At 42.2% G+C, this 22,560-nt stretch overlaps 1 protein-coding gene across 3 annotated transcripts in view; it reads right to left on the bottom strand.

The window, feature by feature from the left end:
• ELOVL5 (ELOVL fatty acid elongase 5) overlaps positions 1-22,560 on the bottom strand; it is a 76,034-nt gene that overhangs the window by 34,704 nt on the left and 18,770 nt on the right. The window contains exon 1 of one of the 3 annotated variants that reach the window (XM_047103329.1): positions 7,514-7,639. The exons of the other annotated variants lie outside the window; for them this stretch is intronic. The gene's annotated coding sequence lies outside the window, so the exon portion shown is untranslated. Of the gene's footprint in view, positions 1-7,513; positions 7,640-22,560 lie in introns of those variants that run through there. 3 annotated transcript variants of the gene reach the window in all.

Below are 22,560 nucleotides of genomic sequence, written 5' to 3'. Positions count from 1 at the left end.
GTTTTGATAAGAATGCAAACGCTGGGGCGCCTGGGTGGCTTGGTTGGTTAGGCAGCTGACTTCGGCTCAGGTCATGGTCTCACAGCTTGTGAGTTCGAGCCCTGCACTGGGCTCTGTGCTAACAGCTTGGAGCCTGGAGCCTGCTTCAGATTCTGTGTCTCCCTCTCTCTGCCTCTCCCCTGCTCGTGCTCTGTCTCTAAAAAATAAATCAACGTTTAAAAAAAAAAAAAAAAAAGAGAATGCAAACATGAATCATGTTGGCTGTTTACCTCTGGAGCAGGAGGAAGCGGGAAGGCTGATCAGCAACTGTAAAGTACTAAGATCTTAGGGCAAATTGGTTTTAAAAGACAAGATTTTTAAAAAAATGATGATAGTAAAGAAAGTTAATTTCCTAAACTCACAGCAGGAAAGATCTTCAGAGTCAAGTCTTGGCTTTTCTTGCTGCTAAGGCAATGGTAGCAGGCAGCTTGCTGTGAAAACTCCTTTTCCTGTGGTATCATTCGAGTCACATTGTTTTTGGCTTAAAAATGTGTTTACTGCAGACGTTTAACTACTGTTTAGCATAACTTCCATCATATCCTGTATTTATTTTTTAAATTGTCACAGTTCATCTAAAAATGAGTCATTGGAGCTGATGAGCTGTAAGGGTTCAGGATGAAATTTTCCTCCGTTTTTTCTTCTCCTACCCATTCATCTCTTTAACAGTCAACTTGCATTAAGCAGGCATGGGAACATTCTTCAGGTTGGCTGCCAATAACACGAAAAATCAAATAGTGCTTTAATTTGGTAGTCACAACACTGTTTCCGGAACGTAAAAAGGTTTCTCTAGGTTGGAGAAAATCAGGTCCAGAATGAGAGGAGGAACATGAGCCATACCTTGCTCAGAAATGTTAACATTAAAATATAAAATATGAAACTCTTGTTAACACTCTGACACAAGCATGTGTCTTATCATACATGTACAGAAAACACAGTCCTATTTGGAGCTTCAGATAAATAACTGCCAAATTCGGGCGCTAATATGCACTACAAAGGACTGCTTCAGGTTAGCCACATGGCTAAAGAAAGCTGAACAGCTTCATTCTGGTATGTTCAATTTGGGGAGGGGTGGATTTTAAATATTGCCAATAATCAGGTTTCCTTAGTACATGGGTACTAAGGATCAGACAGGTTAAAAGAGAAGTGCCCATCTCCCCATCCTTGGTTGTCACCAGTTACTTAAGAGGTACTATTTTCGCCACTGTGGGAGAAGGACAGTCTTCCAAAGGAGCGGAGTCACTCTAACAGCAAACTTCAACTTGGATACTTATGTTTCCAGGTATTATGGAACATACTCTGCACTTCCTCAGGTAAAGCCCACATCCCTCAAAGGGCAAGTACGCCAGTTTGTTCTATGTGTGTGCAATGATTATCTATTGGGGATACCTAAATGAGGAGATAAACCTTCTATTACAAAATAAAACAGAGGGAAGACAGCATCAAGCAGTGGCACACACTAACCCACAATAACAGCTTCCTAAAACACGGGCTAAGTCCTAGTTGTAGAAGGTGTTCCCCAGAGAAGAGCTCTTCCATGCTAGGGATGTGGAGCTCTGACAGAGATGTTCTCCTCATAAGGTGTGAAACAAACAATAACAAAATACCACAATGATTAACACACACACCCTTAAACAGCAGAAGGAATTTCTTCAGAGAGAGAGAGAGATGTGTTTTTCTAATTTTGGAAGGCAATACAAAAATATACTCAATCTGAGAATTCAGATGTAGATACATTTTTCAGCAGTGGGAAGAGGGAGAGTAACATAACCTTCCAACTTTTCTCTAGGGGAATTCTTATCCATAGCTAAAGAAAAGACTGTGCCACCAAGTTCAAAGGTCTTCCCCCCCAGTTCTCAGGAGGGGGAGGAAAGGGCCCCACAAACCAACCCATTTACCCAACAAGTGTTTGGAGAGGGGTTCACTGAAAAAAAAAATTACTCTTGTAGAATTCTATTACCTTAAAGATGACAACTTCATTCTCACTTAACACCAAAATTAAGAACTGGTGATGACTTCTACTTGGGTGAAGCACACGGTCATTGGGAAAAAGACCAGGCTAATGTACACAGAGAATACTCCTTGCAGGTGGATGAAGGCCAGATGGCTGCAGATGGCTCAGAATTCTGCTCTCACGGTCTTGCTGACAATAAATAATTAATCCCCATAAGGCTGCAAGTGAGAGACCAAGGCAAAAAAGATCAAGTGCAGGGACTGGGTCAACCCTGTGACTGGTTTTATTTCTGCACTCCCAAAAATTCTCACAGGACTGCTCTTCACTCTACCAGTCATCTGAGTTAACAAATGCCTACCATGTGCCACACAGCACACTGAAGCAACAGTGACCAATACAGACGTGACCCTATCTTCTTGAAACGTATAGTACTAGATGGCGTGAGTCAATCACTTTGGGGAAGCAGTGGTTAGGAGCACATGCTCTGGAGTCACACAACCTGGGTTCAAATCCCTGCTCCACCATTTACTAGCCATGTGAGCTTGGGCAAGGGACTCACCCTTTCACGCATGCCTTTGTAAAATAAATATAATTACAGTACATTCCTCACACGATTAAATAAATCAATACATGCCAAATACTTGGAATAGTGAGTGCATGGCACACAATACATGTTGCATATATATGTGTTATTATCATCATTACAAAAGCCTTTGGCATTGGCCAACTTCACACTCAATATTTATGAAAGTTTTGCTAAGTCATAATCGGAGTTCCCCACAAAGGTCATGGGCAACAAAACATGCTCATATCCACAGCTCACAGCTCTGATATTCTATATTTTGGATGGATCACATGCCATAATGACACTTATGAATATGGAGATTTTTAAGAGACTCTAGGTAAATCTCTCCGGAATGTAAAGGGGATGTTGTCATAGACTCCTCTGTGAGTGGAAGAGAAGATCGGAGTTCATACCATCTTTAGTACAGAGTGAAAGGCCGTCTGTATCTGAGACGCCTTTTTTGTATTCCCAGCAACTAGCATATGGAAGATGCCCTATGAATTTATTCATTTATTACAACTGGGGAGGTAGCTGAGTTGACAAAGGTCACAGGGCTTGGGTGGAGACAAGATGTGAAGCCAGTTTTCCTACGCTATGATCTATTGCTCTTAACACAGCCCATGTAAACTTTCACAGAAGCATTTTCATATGCTTATTAAAAGGATGGTGACAATATGTATAAAGCTTGTCTGAGTTCATATCCATGAGATAATTAACTTTTGTTTTTTTCAAAATTTTATTTATTTTTGAGAGAGAGAGAGAGAGAGAGAGAGAACACACATTCACAAGAACAAGTGCAGGGGAGTGTCAGAGAGAGAATCCCAAGTAGGCTCTGTGCTGTCAGCGCAGAGCCAAAAGTGGGGCTCGAACTCGTGAGTGGGACACTTAACTGACTGAGCCACCCAGGCACCCCGATTAACTTTCTTTTAAACAACATCAAGTTAAAAAACCTCACCTATGATGCTTAGTAACAGAGGCCCCACACATCTTCCCTAGATGGGAAGATGATGGAAAAGGGAGCAGCAAAATCCTCCTTGCCTCCTTTTCATGTGCCCATCACCACTTCCACTATATCTCAATCAGTGATAAAATTATAGGCTTATATTTTAAATGATGTGATTATCAGTTACACTGTAATTATCTGTTCATTTGTTCACAATCCTAATTAAGCGTTAAGCTCTTCAAGGGCAACCTTCTGATGTTCCCATTTGTTATCTCCAAAGAGCCTCCTGGATGGATGCCCGACAGATGGCTGATTACTGGTTGAAACCATGAATGAATGAGTGAATGAATGCCTCTTGCCTTTTAGAGTTTCTTACCAGAGTTCTCAAATTCGTGTGCATCTGAGAATCACCTAGGAGCTTTAAAAATTTTTTTTTTTTTTCAACGTTTATTTATTTTTGGGACAGAGAGAGACAGAGCATGAACGGGGGAGGGGCAGAGAGAGAAGGAGACACAGAATCGGAAACAGGCTCCAGGCTCTGAGCCATCAGCGCAGAGCCTGACGCGGGGCTCGAACTCACAGACCGCGAGATCGTGACCTGGCTGAAGTCGGACGCTTAACCGACTGCGCCACCCAGGCGCCCCTCACCTAGGAGCTTTAAAAAATACAACGCTGTGGTCCCACCCGTAGAAATTTCTGGCACCCACTCTTAGAAATAGTCTAGAGACTGAGAAATTTGTCTTTTTGAAAAGTTACTGAGGTAATTAAGATGAACAGCCTTCTTTGGGAACCAATGCTATATATATATATATATATATATATATATATATATATATATATATATATATATCAATTGGGCTTGCGAACGCTAGTAAATCCCCTGTAGTTCTTCAACTTCTGTCACCCAGACAGTATCCATATATTGCAATACACCGACAGAGTCTAGACAAGGACTGTGGTCTCAAGGACAAACTATTTTTCATTCTAACAAATTTTGTTACAATTCCTGGTTTGCTCTAACTCCACCCATCAGAAAAATACAACAACAAAAAATCATTTCAACTCATCTCTCAAGCTGAAATAAAACTCCATTAAGTTAGAAATCAGTTCTCTTATCTTTCAAACACTGTGTTACACAGTACACATCACATATAACCAGCATGCATTAAATCACTCTAAATTCTCTTTCCCCATTCTGGAATGTCTGTCAGTAAGAGAGAACCCTAATGCCTATCACCACCTCCTGAGCCAGGCATCAGTGGTGGCCAAGTATGCAAAGCTCCATGAGGGCAGCAAACTTCTCTCTCACTCCCTACAATCCCCAGCAGGTGTTCTTGGCACACAGAAGGAATTGAGTAACTACCTGTTTAACTGGATTGGACTAGGCAATGTGGGATGCCACCGAATGGGTGCCACCGCCAGAAATCATGGTACATACTTACTTGGCCACAGCCAATTGTGTGTCTTCCTTGGAAGGAGACGAAGTGGGCAACCGTTAGAATGTAGACATTGGCTGGTATGTAGGCTCTGGCTTGGACCCTGTTACCATCAGTCCTAAACTGAGCCATTTCTTTCCTTTTTTTTTTAAGTGTTTGTTTATTTTTGAGAGAGAGAGAGACAGAGCATGAATGGTGGAGGGGCAGAGAGAGAGAGAGAGGGAGACACAGAATCCAAAGCAGGCTCCAGGCTCTGAGCTGTCAGCACAGAGCCTGATGTGGGGCTTGAACTCACAAACTGCAAGATCATGACCTGAGCTGAAGTCAGACAATTAACCAACTGAGCCACCCAGGTGCCCCGAAACGGAGCCATTTCTTACTGGTTTCATTATCTGGATTAGATGGTCAAGGTTCCTGGGTGCCTGAGTTGGTAAAGTATCCGACTTCGGCTCAGGCCATGATCTTACAGTTTGTGGGTTCAAGCCCCACGTCATGCTCTGTGCTGACAGCTCAGAGCCTGGAGCCTGCTTTGGATTTTGTGTCTTTCTCTGCCCCTCCCCTGCTCGTACTCTGTCTCTCTCTGTCTCTCAACAATAAATGAATGTTAAAAAAAAAAACAAATTTAGATGGTCAAGGTTCCTTATAGTGAATGTGGTATCTGTGAAAGGGTGGCCTTTAAGATGTCCACCCCCAAACAATCCACTCCCACAGTGAACAAGGGTTCTGTGCACGACCAACAGAAAACAGCAAAAGGGATGGCATGACCCTTCTTGGATTAGGCTTTTAAAATCACCATGACTTCCATAATTGTCAGTCCCTGTGTTTCTCTGTCTCTTTTTCAGATCACTAGCCCTGGAAACAGCCAGCTACATGCTGTGAGCAGTCCTATGGGGGAGGCCAGCATAGCAAGAACTGAGGCCCTCTGCTGATGACCACCTGAGTGAGTCTGGCAGCAGACCTCTGGCCCCAGGGGGCTTCAGACGGGGGCAGCACACCTTTAGCTGCTTGAAACACCCTGAGCCAAAACCACTAGGCTAAGCCTCTGTGGGATTCCTGAACCCCACAGACTGAGGGAGACAAAGCATTGCTGGCTTCAGCTGTTAAACTTCACAATAATTTGTTACTCAGCAACAGATGCAAGCAACGCTTAGAAACTAACAGGTCAGTGGGGTTGGGAGGGGAGGTTCTTCCACATCTACTCTCCTTTCTCCCTTGCTAGCTTTCCTGTTGCTTATTGACACATAATCAAGGCACCAACTGTCAGGACAGCCCTTAAGAATAAATGCTCCCCTCATCCTGATTGAGTTGGCACTGCTAAGAAAATGAAAAGGTTTGTTATCTAAAGTATAGAATTGGGTTATGAAAACAACATAATACTTTTGTTACTAGCCTGAGGCTTAACAGACAAGGAAGCTAACTTTTTTTGATTAACTGCATACCCAGCTTTTCAAAGACTCAGTAAGGAATTATCCTTATTTTTTAGATGAGGAAACAAAGTTCAGAGTTTAGGTAACTTGGTCAAACAACAGTCATTTACTTATCTGCAGGTTTAAAAAAAATTTTTTTTAAACGTTTACTTATTTTTGAGAGCGGGGGGGGGGGGGAGACTGAGGGAGGGAGAGAGAGAACGTGAGCAGGGGAGGGACAGAGAGAGAGGGAGACACAGAATACGAAGCAGGCTCCAGGCTCCAAGCTGTCAGCACAAAGCCTGACGATGGGCTCGAACTCACAAACCGTGAGATCATGACCTGAGCCGAAGTCGGATTTCCAACTGATGGGGCCACCCAGTTGCCTCTCTGTAGGTTTTATAACTAGGGGTGGCCTACTGTCCTGGTTATTGGAATTCCAGGGTTTCCTGAGATACAAAGTAAGTGGGGAAAAAAGACCCTGGAAAGTCCCATGCACACTGAGAAGAGTTGATTACTATATTCACATCTTGGGCTCTTTGCAGATCACCCTGCAGTTGATTTTGTTTTAAGTATATTTTAAAACTATAATTTTGTCAGCTCATGACCTGCAAAATATATTTTTGAAATGTCCCCTATGAAAATAAAAACCACAAACTTTCTATATCTCAAGCCCATTTCTAGATTACCAGGCATAGAGAAATGAAAACCTATGTTCACACAAAAACCTATACCTGGTCACAGCTTTATTCCTAATAGTCCCAAACTGGAAAAATCATACCATGAACATTACTCAGCAGTAAAAAAAAAGAGCACTCTACTGATACACATTAACTCTACTGATACACATTAAAAAAAATTTTTTTTTTCAACGTTTATTTATTTTTGGGACAGAGAGAGACAGAGCATGAACGGGGGAGGGGCAGAGAGAGAGGGAGACACAGAATCGGAAACAGGCTCCAGGCTCTGAGCCATCAGCCCAGAGCCCGACGCGGGGCTCGAACTCACGGACCGCGAGATCGTGACCTGGCTGAAGTCGGACGCTTAACCGACTGCGCCACCCAGGCGCCCCTCTACTGATACACATTAACAACCTAGATGAAGTTCCAGAGAATTATGCTGAGTGAAAAATGCCAAGCCATGTACATGATAATTTTGAAATGACAAACTTACAGAGGTGAAGAAGAGACGAGCGGCTGCCTGGGGTTAGAGATGGTGCAAAGGCAGGAGACAAGCAGATGTGGCTAGAAGTCTGTATATTGACTGTGACAATGTCAGTATCCTGCTTGTGACACGAGACTACAGTTCCGCAGGGAAACTGGGAAAAGGGTACTTGGGATCTTTCATTATTTCTTACAACTGCTTGGGGATCTAGAATAATCTCAAAATAAAAAGTTTAATTAAAAAAAGATCCACAAAAGTGAGGAAAACAAACCAATAAATAAGACTAAGCTTTGTGATTAAAAAAAAACAAACTCAAAACACCATTCCCTACAACCCCTCCCCAATCCAATGACACACGGCTCTGACCTTCTGACATCTGTAATAGTAAAGGAAGGTTTGTGCTGGGAAAGAACTGTGTGAAATATGATTCCATTTATGAAAGATTAACCCTTGACCTAAATACTGGTATTTTACCTTAAGTTTTATTTTCACAGTCTAACAGAACTTCTCAGTAAATGCTTATTTATATCCAGACTACCCAGGCAATGGGGAATACTTTTTTAAAAAAATATTTTACTTATTTTTTGAGAGAGTGCAAATGGGGGAGGGGTGGGGGGTGGTGGAGAGAGGATCCGAAGTAGGTTCTGTGCTGACAGGCTGACAGCAGGGAGGCCAATGCGGGGCTCAAACTCACGAACCCCAAGATCATGACCTGGGCCCAAATCAGGACATTCAACTGACTGAGCCACCCAGGTGCCCCGGGAATACTTTTTGGATCAGCCTCATGTTCTGATTCACTTCGAGGGATCATACAGCTTACATGGGCCAGTATTCATAGCATAAGAAAATGACTAAATATATCAAATAAAATCTACCTAGGGGTACTCAACTGGCTCAGTGAGTAGAGCATGTGACCCTTGATCTCAGGGTCATGAGTTCAAGCCCCACAGTGGGTGTAGAGCTTAAACAACAACCAAAAACTAATAAAATCTTCCTAAATAAAATTTAACCTCTCACAATTCTGAGGCATTTTGTGATCTGAGTGTTTCAGAGTCTGAATGATGAATGCCGAATCCCGTTTTATTGGACTGCAGATGAGCAGGCATGGAGAACTGGGATAAACCTGTAAATACACTATGCCTCTATAGTTTAAATAAATTCCTGCAACCTCTCGTTTCCTTGTAACTTTCCATCCTCATAAACGGAATGCAGAAAACTTTAGATAGCAATCGCTGTGAGCTGTCAGATTCTAGATGTTTTATGATAATGAAAGATATTAATAAAAGGTTTACTGCACTATGAAAGATCAAAACTGTGCTTTCGTCTACCTTTTGGGTCATTTTTGTGTCAATGCACTGAGAAGGAAAGTGGTAAAGAAGCACTTTTATAACATGAAGGAGTCCTTTTGTGACATGCTTTCACGGTTCGGTGGGATGAGCTGCACGCAGTGGTCACACGTGTGATCCACAGAGGCTCTCCGGAGGACAGCTTTCCAGAAAAGGCTGAGATGGCCTCTTCTGTAGCTCTCTGGAAATTCTCTGACAAATCTCCATCTCTTCCTAGCAATGCTTTGCTTCTTTTCACCAAGTGTTACTTTCAACAGGTGCACCACTGTGTTTAAACCCCCCCTTGACAACCATTAAAGATGAAGTGCTGAGAATTGGGCCCTAAGGTGATTACATTTTAGTGGAAATGCAAGCATTTTAGCAAGTCATATTAATGTAACTGAATATTCTGACTGGCTAATAACAAGACTTCCCTTTCATTTCAATTCTCCCCAAGTACCAATATTCAACTCTGAGCTGTCATAAAAGCCATTTTTTGCTGTAACAAAATGAAAAAAAAAGGGAAGCCAGCGATCAAATTAACATGGAGTCAATTAGGTGCTCACCTACAGCCAGAACACCAAGAGAGAGACACTAACAAGTCCCCAAATGAAAATTAAGAACATAGTTAAGGAGGAAAAAACAAACACCTATTTATGCACAGAACTTATCAAAAATTCTTTCTGGGAGATGTCGATCAGGTGAAAATTTTAGGCAAAGAATTTAGGTTGCAGAATGGCATAATCATTGTTTAACAACATGCCTTTACTGAACACTAGATATGTTTACGGGATTACGGTAGGTGGTAGAGACAAGAGAACATGGTCCTTTCCCATAAGCTCAGAAATCTAGCTTTGGAATCCATGTTTGTCAGTTCACTTCAAAACACAAATTTAGCACAAATCAGCAAAACAGCTCAACAGCCCCCCCATCTCTGAAAGGCAAGAACATTTAGTTAGTGGTGGTGGTGGGAGGGGGCGATGCATATAAAATGATACTTAATATCCTGCTTTGATCTGGAAAAGCTATCACATTTTCTATGAAGAATCAAAGGAAAACAGTTACTTGAAGAAAATTAATGTGACTACAGAAGCAGTGACATGTTTACAAATGTACTATGGTTTTTTCCAGTGATTTTTTTTCACAGACAAGAACAATACAGGGCACCATCTAGGAGAAGGGAAGGGAGAGGGTTCTAGCTCAGGCTGCTATAATAAAATCCCACAGACGGGTGGTTTCAATAACGGCCATTTATTTCTCACAGTTCTGGAGGCTGAGACATCCAAAATAAGGTGCCAGCAGATAAAGTTCCTGTTGAGTGCTCCCCTCCTGGCTTGCAGACAGCCAGGCACCTTCCAACAGTCTCCTCACAAAGTGGGGGACACAGCACTCTGGTCTCTTCTTAGAAGGGTACTAATCCTATCATGGGCATCCTCATGACCTCCCCTAACCCTAATTACCTCCCAAAGGCCTCACCTCCAAATACCAAATCACTGGGGGTAGGGATGGGGTGACAGGCTGGGGGGTGGTGTTAAAACTTCCACGTATGAATTTGGTGGGGAGGGATACACACATTCAGTCCACACCGGAGAGGCAACTTGCCATTTAAGATCTAACAAGGCACCTAGGTAGCTTAGTTTTCTTTAGACACTGTAAAACAGTAATTCTCATTAGGGCTTTCTTTTTTTTTTTTTTTTTTTTGAGAGAGAGACAGTGAGAGCAGGGGAGAGGCAAAGGGAGAGGAGGGAGAGAGAGAATATTAAGCAAATGCCACACCCAGCACAGAGCCTGAAACAGGGCTCGATTCCACCACGAGATCATGACCTGAGCTGAAATCAAGAGTCGGGACACTTAACTGACTGAGCCACCCAGGTTCCCCAAAAACAAATACTTAAAAAAACAACAACAACAAAACACCTGATATCTGAGGTGAGTCATTTTCATTCATCTAAGTTATCAAAACACATAATCTTGGTGAAAGAAAAGGCTATGTTCCAGATGTTAACTTGTAAACTAATCTTCTGGTCTTTGGAAAATTCTATTTTCTATAGAAATAATGCTGTATCAGTAGTTATTAACCTTTTGGGGATCCCACACCAATTGTAAAAATTTGACTAAAGCAAAAGAGACCTCCTCTCTCTCTCCAAATGATAAAACTACCATTTAGAGTCTTCTAAATCCTAGGGGACCCCCTGTCACCAAATTAAGAACCCTAGCTGTAAGCGGTTGATAGATCTCCAGATCGGCCCTATATCACCTAACTGATAGTGAAATGGCACCTGCAGGACTACAGAGTCTCAATATTTCCGTAAGAAAATATAATCTGTAATATTTATAAACTGAATTATAATCCTGTGCTCTGATACAACACTGTAACATAAAAGGCTTGGAAAGCTGCTACCTTGTATAGACCTCAGTTTCCTGATCTATAAACATGTGCAAAATAATGCTTATACCTCATGGGGTTGTTGGGAGAATTAAATGAGATTATATAAAACACCTGGCACAATGCACAGTCCCTCAATTCATCGCAGCTCTTTTATTATCAGCAGCAAACATCCATCAAACATACACTGAATGCATCACGACAGAGAAATCCACAAGACAATAACTCTGCCTCCAGAGAGGTCAGAGTCTAGCAAGGGAGAGAGAAGTGATAAATAACTGTAATAAAGTGACAGAGGTGCCTTGACAAAGGACGTACAGGGGGAAATGGGAGAGTAAAAAAAGAACAATTTTACGTAGGGACAAGTGGGTCAGGTGAGGCTTCAGAGTAATGCTTGGGTTAAGGCTTGCCAGTGGAGGATGGGATAGAGGGGAGAGGGGTGAAAAATGCTGGAGAGCAGGTAAGGGCTCTAGTATTTTAAGCTGGGGAGGGAGAGCAGGAGTGGGGGTGTGCAGGAGGCTGTAAAGAAGGGGAGATGAAGGTCACATCACTTAGAAGACTACTGCCATGGACAGAAGACTCTCTAAGGCCATGTCAGGGAGGGAATGCAGGTGCCAGAGGGAAGAGATGTACAGGGGCGGGCCAGGTGAGGGAGAAGAAGGAGTCCAAGCTCTGGCTTCCCACTCTGCACCCTGGATGGGGTGCTGCTACTCAAAGGAGTCAGGGAGCACTGGGGCAAGCAGGCTGGAAGAAAGGAGCAGGGAAAGTTCTGGCCATCTAGAAATGTACTGCTCTACTATTAGTCTAGTTAATCACAGATCGATGATACAGTTTCAGATGTGCCTGTTGAATTATTGGGGTGCAAATTACTGAAAATTCACTACACTGACATGTTCTCTTCCAGGGAAGACATTTAGAAGATGAGCTGTGCACTGAGTTCATGACATTAAGTACAAGAAGTTCAAGCTTATGCTGGGACCTACGCCATACCTTTATTTAGGGATTCACGCACCCTTGTCCAAAAAAACGACATTAAGCCCGCTATGTTACTACATGAATTACAACACACTTCAAGGCTGAATTCTTTAGCAAGCTGCTATTTCCCTTTACTAAATGGTCTGCTAATCACTGCTACAAGGTGGCTTCTCAAGCCACTCTCCTATCACATTAACATCTCTCCATGCGAAGCTAATAACCACTGAGAACCTAACCAGCCCACCATTTCAAGTGATTTTTTTCTTATTTTCAAATCCATTTCTTTGAGGATCATAATGATTGTAATAGCAACTAATACTCAGTCCCTACAATGAGTCAGTAGTTTTTCTGCTATAAATTTCCAAGGATGATTTCACTTAATTCTCCTATCACTCTTTCACACATCCCCTTTGCACAGATAAGTACACTGAGGCAGAGAGCAGCTGAGCCACTTATCCAGGCCAACGCCAGGGCCTGCTCTCTTAACTACCACACCTACTGCCCCTCCAATGTTACAATAAAAATAAAAAAGAGATATTTACTGCAGGAAATTTGGAAAAGCAAAGGGTTTTTTTTTGTTTGTTTGTTTTGTATCATTTTAAAGTAAAAACAGGGGCACCTGGGTGGCTCAGTTAGTTAAGCATCTGACTTCAGCTCAGGTCATGATCTCGCAGTCCGTGAGTTCAAGCCCCGCATCAGGCTCTGTGCTGACAGCTCAGAGCCTGGAGCCTGCTTCAGATTCTGTGTCTCCCTCACTTTCTGCCTTTCCCTGCTCACACACTGTCTCTCCCTCTCTCTCAAAAATAAACATTAAAAAATTAAAAAAAAAAAAGTAAAAGCAACGAAGAATGTAGCAGAATCCATATTTCCCTTCTACCATTTATTAGAGTGATGGTGGACAAGTTAACTTCTGAAAGCCTCAGTCTCCTCATCTGGGATATTCCCTTCAACTATCAATAAAAATCATACTTTCAGATGAGATGATTCATGTAAAACATTTAGCAAGGAGCTATGCTAATATTCTATAATGTACATATAAATATTTAAAATACAGATCTATTTCTTCTACTTTTTTCTGTACTTTAAGAGAGCCCATTCTGGGGTGTCTGGGTGGTTCAGTTGGTTAAGCATCTGCCTCTTGATTTCGGCTCAGGTCATGATCTCACAGTTAGTGGGTTCCAGCCCTGTGTCAGGCTCTGTGCTGCCAGGGAGCCTCCTTAGGATTCTTTCTCTCTCTCTCTCTCTCTCTGCCCCTCCCCTGCTAGCACACTCTCTCTCAAAATAAACATTAAAAAAAATTTTTTTTAAATAAGTAGAAAATAAAAAAGCCCATACTTATAATCTTGCATTTCAACACTGTAGCAATCATTTTCCTCAGGAACCTAATTTGAGTTCTGGAACAAGACTTCTATAAATGCTTTAATTATTCCTCTATTATTAGTCATTTAATCTGTTTTCAATTTTTACTATTCTTGTTTTCTAACGTTTATTTATTTTGAGAGAGAGAGAGTGCACACAAGTGGGGAGAGGGGCAGAGAGAGAGAATCCCAAGCAGGCTCTGCATTGCGAGCCCAGAGCCCGACATGGGGCTCAAACTCATCATCCATGAGATCATGACCTGAACTAAAGTCAAAATTTGGCTGCTTAATGAACTGAACCACCCAGGTGGTCCCCACTTTTTTTTTTTTTAAGTTTGTTCATTTTTGTGAGAGAGCAAGAGAGAGCGAGAAACAAAGAGAGAATGTGCCTGTGCTCCCCCGACCAGGGGAGGGGGAGAGAGAGAGAGAGACAAGAGTATCCCAAGCAGGCTCTATGCTGTAAACCTAGAGCCCAACGTGGGACTCAGGGCTTAAACTTGCAAACCATGAGATCACAATCTGAGCTGAAGTCAAGAGTCAGATGTTTAACCCACTGAGCCACCCAGGCACCCCTAAGTTTTACTCTTACAAAATAACACTGCAATGAACATTTCTGCATGCTAAACTTTAGCTACAACAAGCATGGATTTTAAAAAGCATAGTTATGGGAATGCAAGCTGGTGTAGCCACTCTGGAAAACAGTATGGAGGTTCCTCAAAAAACTAAAAATAGAAGTACCTTACGACCCAGCAATTGCACTACTAGGTATTTATCCAAGGGATACAGGTGTGCTGTTTCGAAGGGACACATGCACCCCCATGTTTATAGCAGCACTAACAACAATAGCCAAAGTATGGAAAGAGCCCAAATGTCCATCGATGGATGAATGGATAAAGAAGATGTGGTACACACACACACACACACACACACACACACACACTGGAGTATTACTCGGCAATCAAAAAGAATGAAATCTTGCCATTTGTAACTACATGGATGGAACCAGAGGGTATTATGCTAAGTGAAATTAGAGAAAGACAAAAATCATATGACTTCACTCACATGAGGACTTTAAGAGACAAAACAGATGAACATAAGGGAAGGTAAACAAAAATATAAACATGGAGGGAGACAAAACAGAAGAGACATAAATATGGAGAACAAACTGAGGGTTACTGGAGGGGTTGTGGGAAGGGGGATGGGCTAAATGGGGTAAGGGGCACTAAGGAATCTACTCCTGAAATCATTGTTGCACTATATGCTAACTAATTTGGATGTAAATTTCAAAAAAAAATTAAAAAAAAAGCATAAAGCATTTGTTGAGTTTCTATTTTGTCTAGGCACATGGACTATTCTTTTTAAAAATTTTATCTATAACCCAACCACAAAGGAGCCCTATAAAACAACAGTAAATTTGATTCTAGTAAGAGAGGGTCATTAAAGTAGCTTTAAAATAAGCAAATGTTAAAAAGAAGCAAAAAAACCCACCCAAATGTTTCATGTATTTAATAACTCAAAGTAAGAAGACTACCAGTTGGGTTTTTTAACTGTGTACATAACATTTTGCAGAAGATAGGTCATTTTTTGCTAATCGGTAGCAGAAACAGCCAAATTCAGTTTATGTCATTACTAGTGTTGTCAATAAAGTATCATGAAACAGCCTGATTTTTCTCAATCCATGAGGGAGGAACTGATTAGGCAATTAGAAAAATATTTTGACTTGCTCACAGAGAATTTCATACACATTTCACAGGACGCAAATGAAAAACCCCAAAGAGTCCTCTCTCTTGCCCACACTTTTTAGCTCAGTCACCACATCCAGAATAAATAAGTGGCATAAGACCCAACGGCTTCAATTTAGAAATGAACCACCTGCTACTTGGGTCACAAAAATCCTCATGACGACAAGAGGCACACTATCCAAGAATTAAGTCACAATGAAAGGAAAACTTGATCAGCAAAATGTCAGGCAGGCCCTAGGATAAACTATCCAAGGTCTAATAGGATGAAATGGCATTAACTCTGGCCTAATTTGTTCCAGCATCAAACAAATCTCCCATCATTCTAGATTGTAATGCCTCACTAATGAGTTAAGAGGATTTCATTATGAAACCATAATATTCTTCCTTTAGAGAGTCCCTGGCTTGGGGATGGTAACATCATTAAAAATAGAAAACACAACAATGATAATCATAATTGTAACTAACACTGAACACTTAGTACTGCTAAGCATCATATCACACATTTCACATACACTATTTAATTTCCTCAGTAACCCTGTAAAGGGTTATTTCCTCACTTTACAGAAAAGAAAATGGAGGCTTACACACTAGAAGTTACTGCACACTACCACTGAGCCTGTGCCTGGTTTATGGGATTCAAACCCTGGCCGCCTGCTTCTACAACTTGAGCTCTTTAATTTTTTTTTTGAATGTTTGTTTATTTTTGAGAGAGAGAGAGAGAGGCAGAGCATGAGTGGGGGAGAAACATAGGTGGCTCAGTTGGGTGAGTGTCTGACTTCCACTCAGGTCCTAATCTCACAATTCGTGAGTTTGAGTCCCCTGTTGGGCTCTGTGCTGACAGGTAGGAGCCTAGAGCCTGCTTGGGATTCTCTCTGTCTGTCTCTCTGCTCCACCCCTGTTCATGCTCACTCTCCCTCTTAATAATAATAATCAAAATTTATCTACAAAGAAAATAAAAGTATTTGCGTAGGTTTGACATATGAAAGAACAGGCCCATGGGGATGTTGCATAAGTAACATCCTACCTCTCTTCAACGGCTGGGAGCACAGATCCACCTGAAGACAAGGATTTTGTCAGACACGGATAACCCTATTCCACACAGCCTGAATAAAGGCAGGAGAACACTGTGTTAAAGTCTCCCCATTTTGCCCCACCCTCCAGGTCTACTTTCTAATGTGAAAATCCTATCCCATAGTTAAGTTCTTTCAGGAAGGTCAGTTTCCAACTTCTCTTCCAAAATTCCATTTGTTTCCCACTCAATTTACTACTGACCAACTTCTCACATGTTTAGATGTTCTATCCCAGCACAAAATAATTTATGGAAAGAAACAGCAAGTAGAATCATTTGGGCATTAATCATCTGAAACACAAATTCTAGGCTACCCATTTCCTACCGTGTCACAAGCCAAATGTATGATATTTATATCCAAATGCTGATTTTTTGAAGTGCCCATATCTTATCTATCACTTGTGGGAATTTACTAGGACTAGAAGCCATGTGTAAATAGTTGCACATGCCAACTATTTACAGGTACTCTTTTGGATGGAGAAAACTTTGAAAGAGTCTGTAATTATCTACCGTAACTGGGATTACATATACATGGAAAGTCAACACCACAAAAGCAACCAGTAAGAGGAGAGCCAAAGAGGTGAGGGCTGTGGTAAGAAGAGAGAGAGAGATCTGGTGTTGGGACATGAAGAGAGCCCAGAGCAATGGCTTGACCTGACACAGGATTAGTAGGTGTGGGCAGGACAAGGAATGAGGGAAGGATATTCTAAATACCAAGGGGCGGAGGGATAAACAGGCTGCCATACTGTGGGAAGAACTACAATACTGGGCGGGCCTGAGGAATGTTTCAGATTTTACCTCAACTTGATCAAGCAGCTTGAATAATTGACATGCAGGTGACAACACTCCGCCTTCACTAGAAGATCAAGTCAGCAACGAGTTAAAGCACTTTGAAACATGTGACAGCCCCCTAAATATTTGTGAAGTAGGCTGCTTCTGAACAGGACACAGGGGAAGCCTACACACAGGTGGTATGTGACCAGGTTATGAAGGGTTTTACAAGGTGGAAGGTCCAGGAGGCCAAGTGTTGATGCGTACTTCAAGCTGAAGGCACAGCACCAAAAGGGGTATGGAGACATGAAAAGATACAGTAGGAAGAAGGGGCAGGGTAGCAGAGCACTTGAGTCATCTCCTCACCTGCTGGTACCATCTCCTGCTATCCTTATCACATCCGCTTCCCATCTGTGCAACAATTCCAGACCAGGGCACCATTGTCTTTCACATGGACCCCAGCGGGATTCCAGGCACCCAGTCCCATCCCTGCCCATCCATCTCCACAATGCACCACAGTATTCTTTTTAAACCAGCAAAGTTGATCAGGCCACTCCTGCCCCATCTTGGATGCAACTATGTCCCTTGATCTTGGATGTAACATACAATCGCTCACTTGGCTTATGAGTGCCCTCTTCATGCACTGGCTCACCCCGGCTTCCAGCTCAGCTTCTGCCCTCCCCTCCTTCACTCTGCACCCCAACCACACCTGCTTCCTTCTCTCTTCTCCACTGCAGCCTTTACTCTGGCAGATCCTGCGCATGGAAATGCCGTTGTCTGCCTGCACCACTTCTTACTTCCCTTTATTTAGTCTGCAACCCTCCTATTAAAGATCAGTTACCCCAGAGAAATCTTCCCTGACTCCTCCCTCAAAGCCCCAGGCTAGGTTAGGTCCTTCAGTTTACTCTCCACCCCAAATGCAAATGAATATTTAATTAGTATCTAAGGCTTGAGGGCCGTGCCTGGTCTGGTACACCAGATCCCAAAAGCTCAGTGCTTGAGACACAGGGGGTACCCACGGTCTATCTGCGGAATGGGTGGTGTGCTGGGTCGTGAGGCTGGAAAACAGACTCAGGACAAAATGGGGGAAGGTCCTGTAAAGCCAGTAAGTCCTTAAAACTTTCTTCTGTAGACAGTCAGGAATGTAGACTTGCTGTCAACACCACTGGCCTCCATCACTAATCTCAGCACCAACCAGAACGGCTGACTCGACTTCATCAGAAGAAGCACAAAGAAACTCTAGGTCCGCTTCCTACCACCCTGCTTCCAGCTGAGTGAGCAGACCTGACAGCAGCAGGCTCTGCGTCACCACCCGGGAGGCCTTCCACCTGACTTGCCTCCTTAGAAACTTGGGTCTGCCCACCTACTCGCCACAGTGAGCAGTTCTGGGGGGGTCCTGAGTGACGAACACACGACATTAACCCCCACTTTACATGGGCTCCTATTTCCACATCTATTCTCTAACTTGTGACCCTAAATTTACCCTATTTTGAAACAGGACATTCCGTTCCCTCTTAAAGCAAGTTCCTTCCTATCCACTCCTTCCCATTTCCCCCATGGCAGTCATTTTGCTCCTGGTTATTAGCATCAGGAGATTCAGACCTCGGCTCCCCACCTCCCCTGCTCTGGCCCCTGGGAATGCATTTCTCTGCTCAGACTGGACCTCATGGTCAGCCACTCCATAAATGCTCTTGATCCTCATCTATCTCTGTGGAGCCTTAATCAACTCCAACTGGATGAACTGATGGTTTTGCTGAGACTCAGGGATGCCAAGATGACCTCCTTAAAACTCCTTTTTTTTTTTTTTTTTAATGTTAAACACTTCTTGTAAAAAAAAATTTTTTTTTTTTACATTTATTTGATTATTTTTGAGAGACAGAGCACAAACAGGGGATGGACAGAGAGAGAGGGAGACACAGAATCCGAAGCAGGCTCCAGGCTCTGAGCTGTCAGCACAAAGCCCAACGTGGGGCTGGAACTCACAAACCGCAAGATCATGACCTGAGCCGAAGTCGGATGCTCAACCGATTGAGCCACCCAGGCACCCCAAAACTCCTTCTCTTTAAGTCATGTCACTTTTTACATGCTGCTACCTGGATGAACCTCAAAAACATTATGCTAAATCAAAGAGGCCAGATACAAAAAGTCATATTTTTTTAAGGGTTTTTTGTTTTTGTTTTGTTTTGTTTTGAGAGAGAGCATGCATGACTGAGAGCACACAAGCAGAGAAGGGGCAGAGGGAGATGGAGGGAGAGAATCCCAAGCAGGCTCCATGCCAAGTGCAGTGCCCAACATGGGGCTCGATGTCACAATCGTTAAGATTTTGCCCCAAGCCAAGAGTCGGATGCTTAACTGATTGAGCCACCCACAAAAGGTTACATATTGTAGGCTTCTACTTAAATATGCAGAACAGGCAAATCCAGAAAGATAAAAAGATAAGCAGTTGCTCAGAGGCTGCAGAGCGGGGAGAACAGAGTGACCACTATCGGGCACAGGGTTTCCTTTGGGGGTGGATAACAATGTTCTGAAATCAGAAGTGATGGAGCATAGGAGCGCCTGGGTGGCTCAGTCAGTTAAGCTTCTGACTTTGGCTCAAGTCATGATCTTGCAGATCATGAATTTGAGCCCTGCATCAGGCACTGTGCTGACAGCTCAGAGCCTGCAGCCTGCCTTGCATTCTGTGTCTCCCTCTCTATCTGTCCCTCCCCTGCTCCCACTCTGTCTCTCTCCTTCAAAAATAAACATTAAAAAAAAAATTAGAAAAAAAAGTGACGGAGCACAACATTGTGGTTCAACTAAACACCACTGAATTGTCCACTTTAAAATGGTTAATATTATGTGAATTTCAAAAACATTCAAATACTTAAAAAAAAAAATCATTCTTTACCTTCAAATTCATAAAGAGTGGCTCTCCTTCCTCCTACTTGCAATCTGGATCCTTTCCTGCCTGTTTCAAGAATTTATTCAACTCTCATTTTTTTTCATGTTTATTTATTTTGAAAGAGAAAGAGTGAGAGTGGGTGAGGGGCAGAGAGACAGGGAGACAGAATACCAAGCGGGCTCTGTGCTGTCAGCACAAGAGCGTGATGCAGGGCTTGATCCCATGAACCGAGATCAAGATTTGAGCCGAAATCAACAGTTGGACGGTTAACCGAATGAGCCACCCAGGTGCCCCAACTTTCATTTCCTTTTACCTTTAAATTCCCTTTTTCTGCTGACAGATCTGTTCAAGCCTTCCCAGCCTAAAAATCCTTCCCTTAACTTTGTTTTCCCCTTAAATCTCATCTAGAAGCATCTCAACACCTCATAAAAAGCAGCCAACATCAACAGCCTCCATTTCTTCAGCTCCAATACTCCCTCTAGTTCCCTCTCCAGTGATAAGGCAGTCTACAGATAGTGAAACTTAATTGCTCTAAAATTGGTAAGATACACAAAAAGGGTTGTAAAAATGAATAGATGAGCCTGTAAGAAACTGAGGTCAGGAATGAGCCAGGCATGAGTCATTAAAAAGAAACATCCAGACATCCCTGGAGCTGCACTGCCCAATAAGAGGGACAGGAGCCCCATGCGGCTGAATGTAAATTAATTAAGGGAAAAACTCAGTTCCTCAGTTGCCCTAGCAATATTTCAAGTGCTCAATAACTACCTGTGGCTATTAGTGACTATTACATTGGTCAGTGCAAAATATATCCCTTAGAAAATCTTGGTATATAGAAATAGTGCAGCTCAATATGCACCCGATGTAGACAACATAGAACTGGAGAAGATAAACATTTTGAAAGAATCCGCTAGAGTAAAATAAAGGAGAGGCACATGTAGGGTTTACTAGTCCCCAAACTAGAGCTCTACATGATCAGACATTACACAAAAAAGGCTAGAGAAACCTTTAATACATGAAATTATTAAGGTTAAATGGGTAAACAGAACAAGATGGAGAAGTGGGACATGATGCAGCAATTTTTTATTAAAGCAAAAGCACTGTCCAAAATCAACAGTTAACAAGAGCAACAAAAAGTAGTATCAAATAGGCATGAACAAAAAAAGAAACCACCTATTTTAAAAACTATTCCAAAAGACAGCCAACCTGAAAGCCCAAATACTATAATGCATAAATAGCAAACAGGATAAATAAAAAAATAAAATGAACATCTACAAAGCTCTATTTATGCTATTGAGACCTTAATCTCTTTTTCTTTTTTAAGCATTATTTATTTTTGAGAGACAGAATGCAAGCAGGGGAGGGGCGGGGGGGGAGGGGACAGAGGATCTGAAACAGGCTCCAGGCTCCGTGCTGACAGCAGCGAGCCTGACGTGGAGATTGAGCTCACAAACCATGAGATCAAGACCTGAGCCAAAGTCGCATGCTCACCCAGGTGCCCCAAGACTATAATCCTGGAATTTACCCCTTTCTACTTTGGATTTTAAAAAACTGACTAATACAGTGTTTCATGAGCATCCACACAGTGACCAATACTGTTAGAGGACATGGATTTACTTTTAAATATTATCCTAAATAGGGTACCCCACACATTTATTTGATAAAATGACCAAAACGAGTCTACCTAATGATGTTCAAATATGAAGATGACATTTAGAGATCCTGTGGCATAAATCAAGAAATTTACTCAGGCAGAGAGAAACAGGAGGTAATCGGTGCTGAAATAAGGAAAAAAAAATGTTTTCATAGCAAAGTAGAAAAGTAGTCCTTATTTAAAAATAAAATAGGGGTGCCTGGGTGGCTCAGTTGAGCATTCGACTCTTGATTTTGGCTCAGGTCATGATCCCAGGGCCGTGGGATGAGCCCTGTGTTGGGCTCCACGCAGAGCATAGAGCCTGCTTAAGATTCTCTCTCTTTCTCTCTCTCTCCCGGCCCCCCAGCCTCTCTCTCCCACTTGTGCGCTAAAAATTTTAAAATAAAATAAAATAAATAGGATCTGATTAGAACAGAGGTTCTCAAAGTATAGCACAGATACCACTAAGGGTCCTTGGGCCCTTTTTTTGGGTTCCACAGGACCAAAACTATTTGTGTTACATTACCAAGAGATTACTTGCTTAATCTCATCTCTCTCATCATTGTAAAGTGTCTCAGAGACTGCATGATGTATGATAGCTCAAAACACTGAATGTAGAAGCAGATAAAAGAACCCAGCTCTCTTTCCTTAAGCCAGATATGTAATATGTTGGCAAAAATGTCAAAACAATGCCTGTTTGCACTAATTTTCTTGTTTTGGAAAATATATTTTTCATGAAAATATAGTTTTTTTAGGTTTTCATGTAATGGGCTCATTATTTTTAGGTGTATTATTCAAATCGTTACTTAAAAACAATCTAAGAATAATTTCGGATAGAATAAATAGTAAAATATAACCCACATAAACAACAGCTCTGACTTCTCAATACTTTTTAAAAGTGTAGGTCCTGGGGCGCCTG

The sequence above is a fragment of the Lynx rufus genome, unplaced genomic scaffold (genome assembly GCF_022079265.1).
Source record: "Lynx rufus isolate CCGP_SWC_20201006 ecotype Redwood Valley unplaced genomic scaffold, mLynRuf1.p SCAF_6, whole genome shotgun sequence".
In the NCBI taxonomy this organism is placed as follows: domain Eukaryota; kingdom Metazoa; phylum Chordata; class Mammalia; order Carnivora; family Felidae; genus Lynx; species Lynx rufus.
The sequence above is the reverse complement of the archived record's forward strand: the minus strand, read 5'-3'. Positions and strand labels throughout refer to the sequence as shown.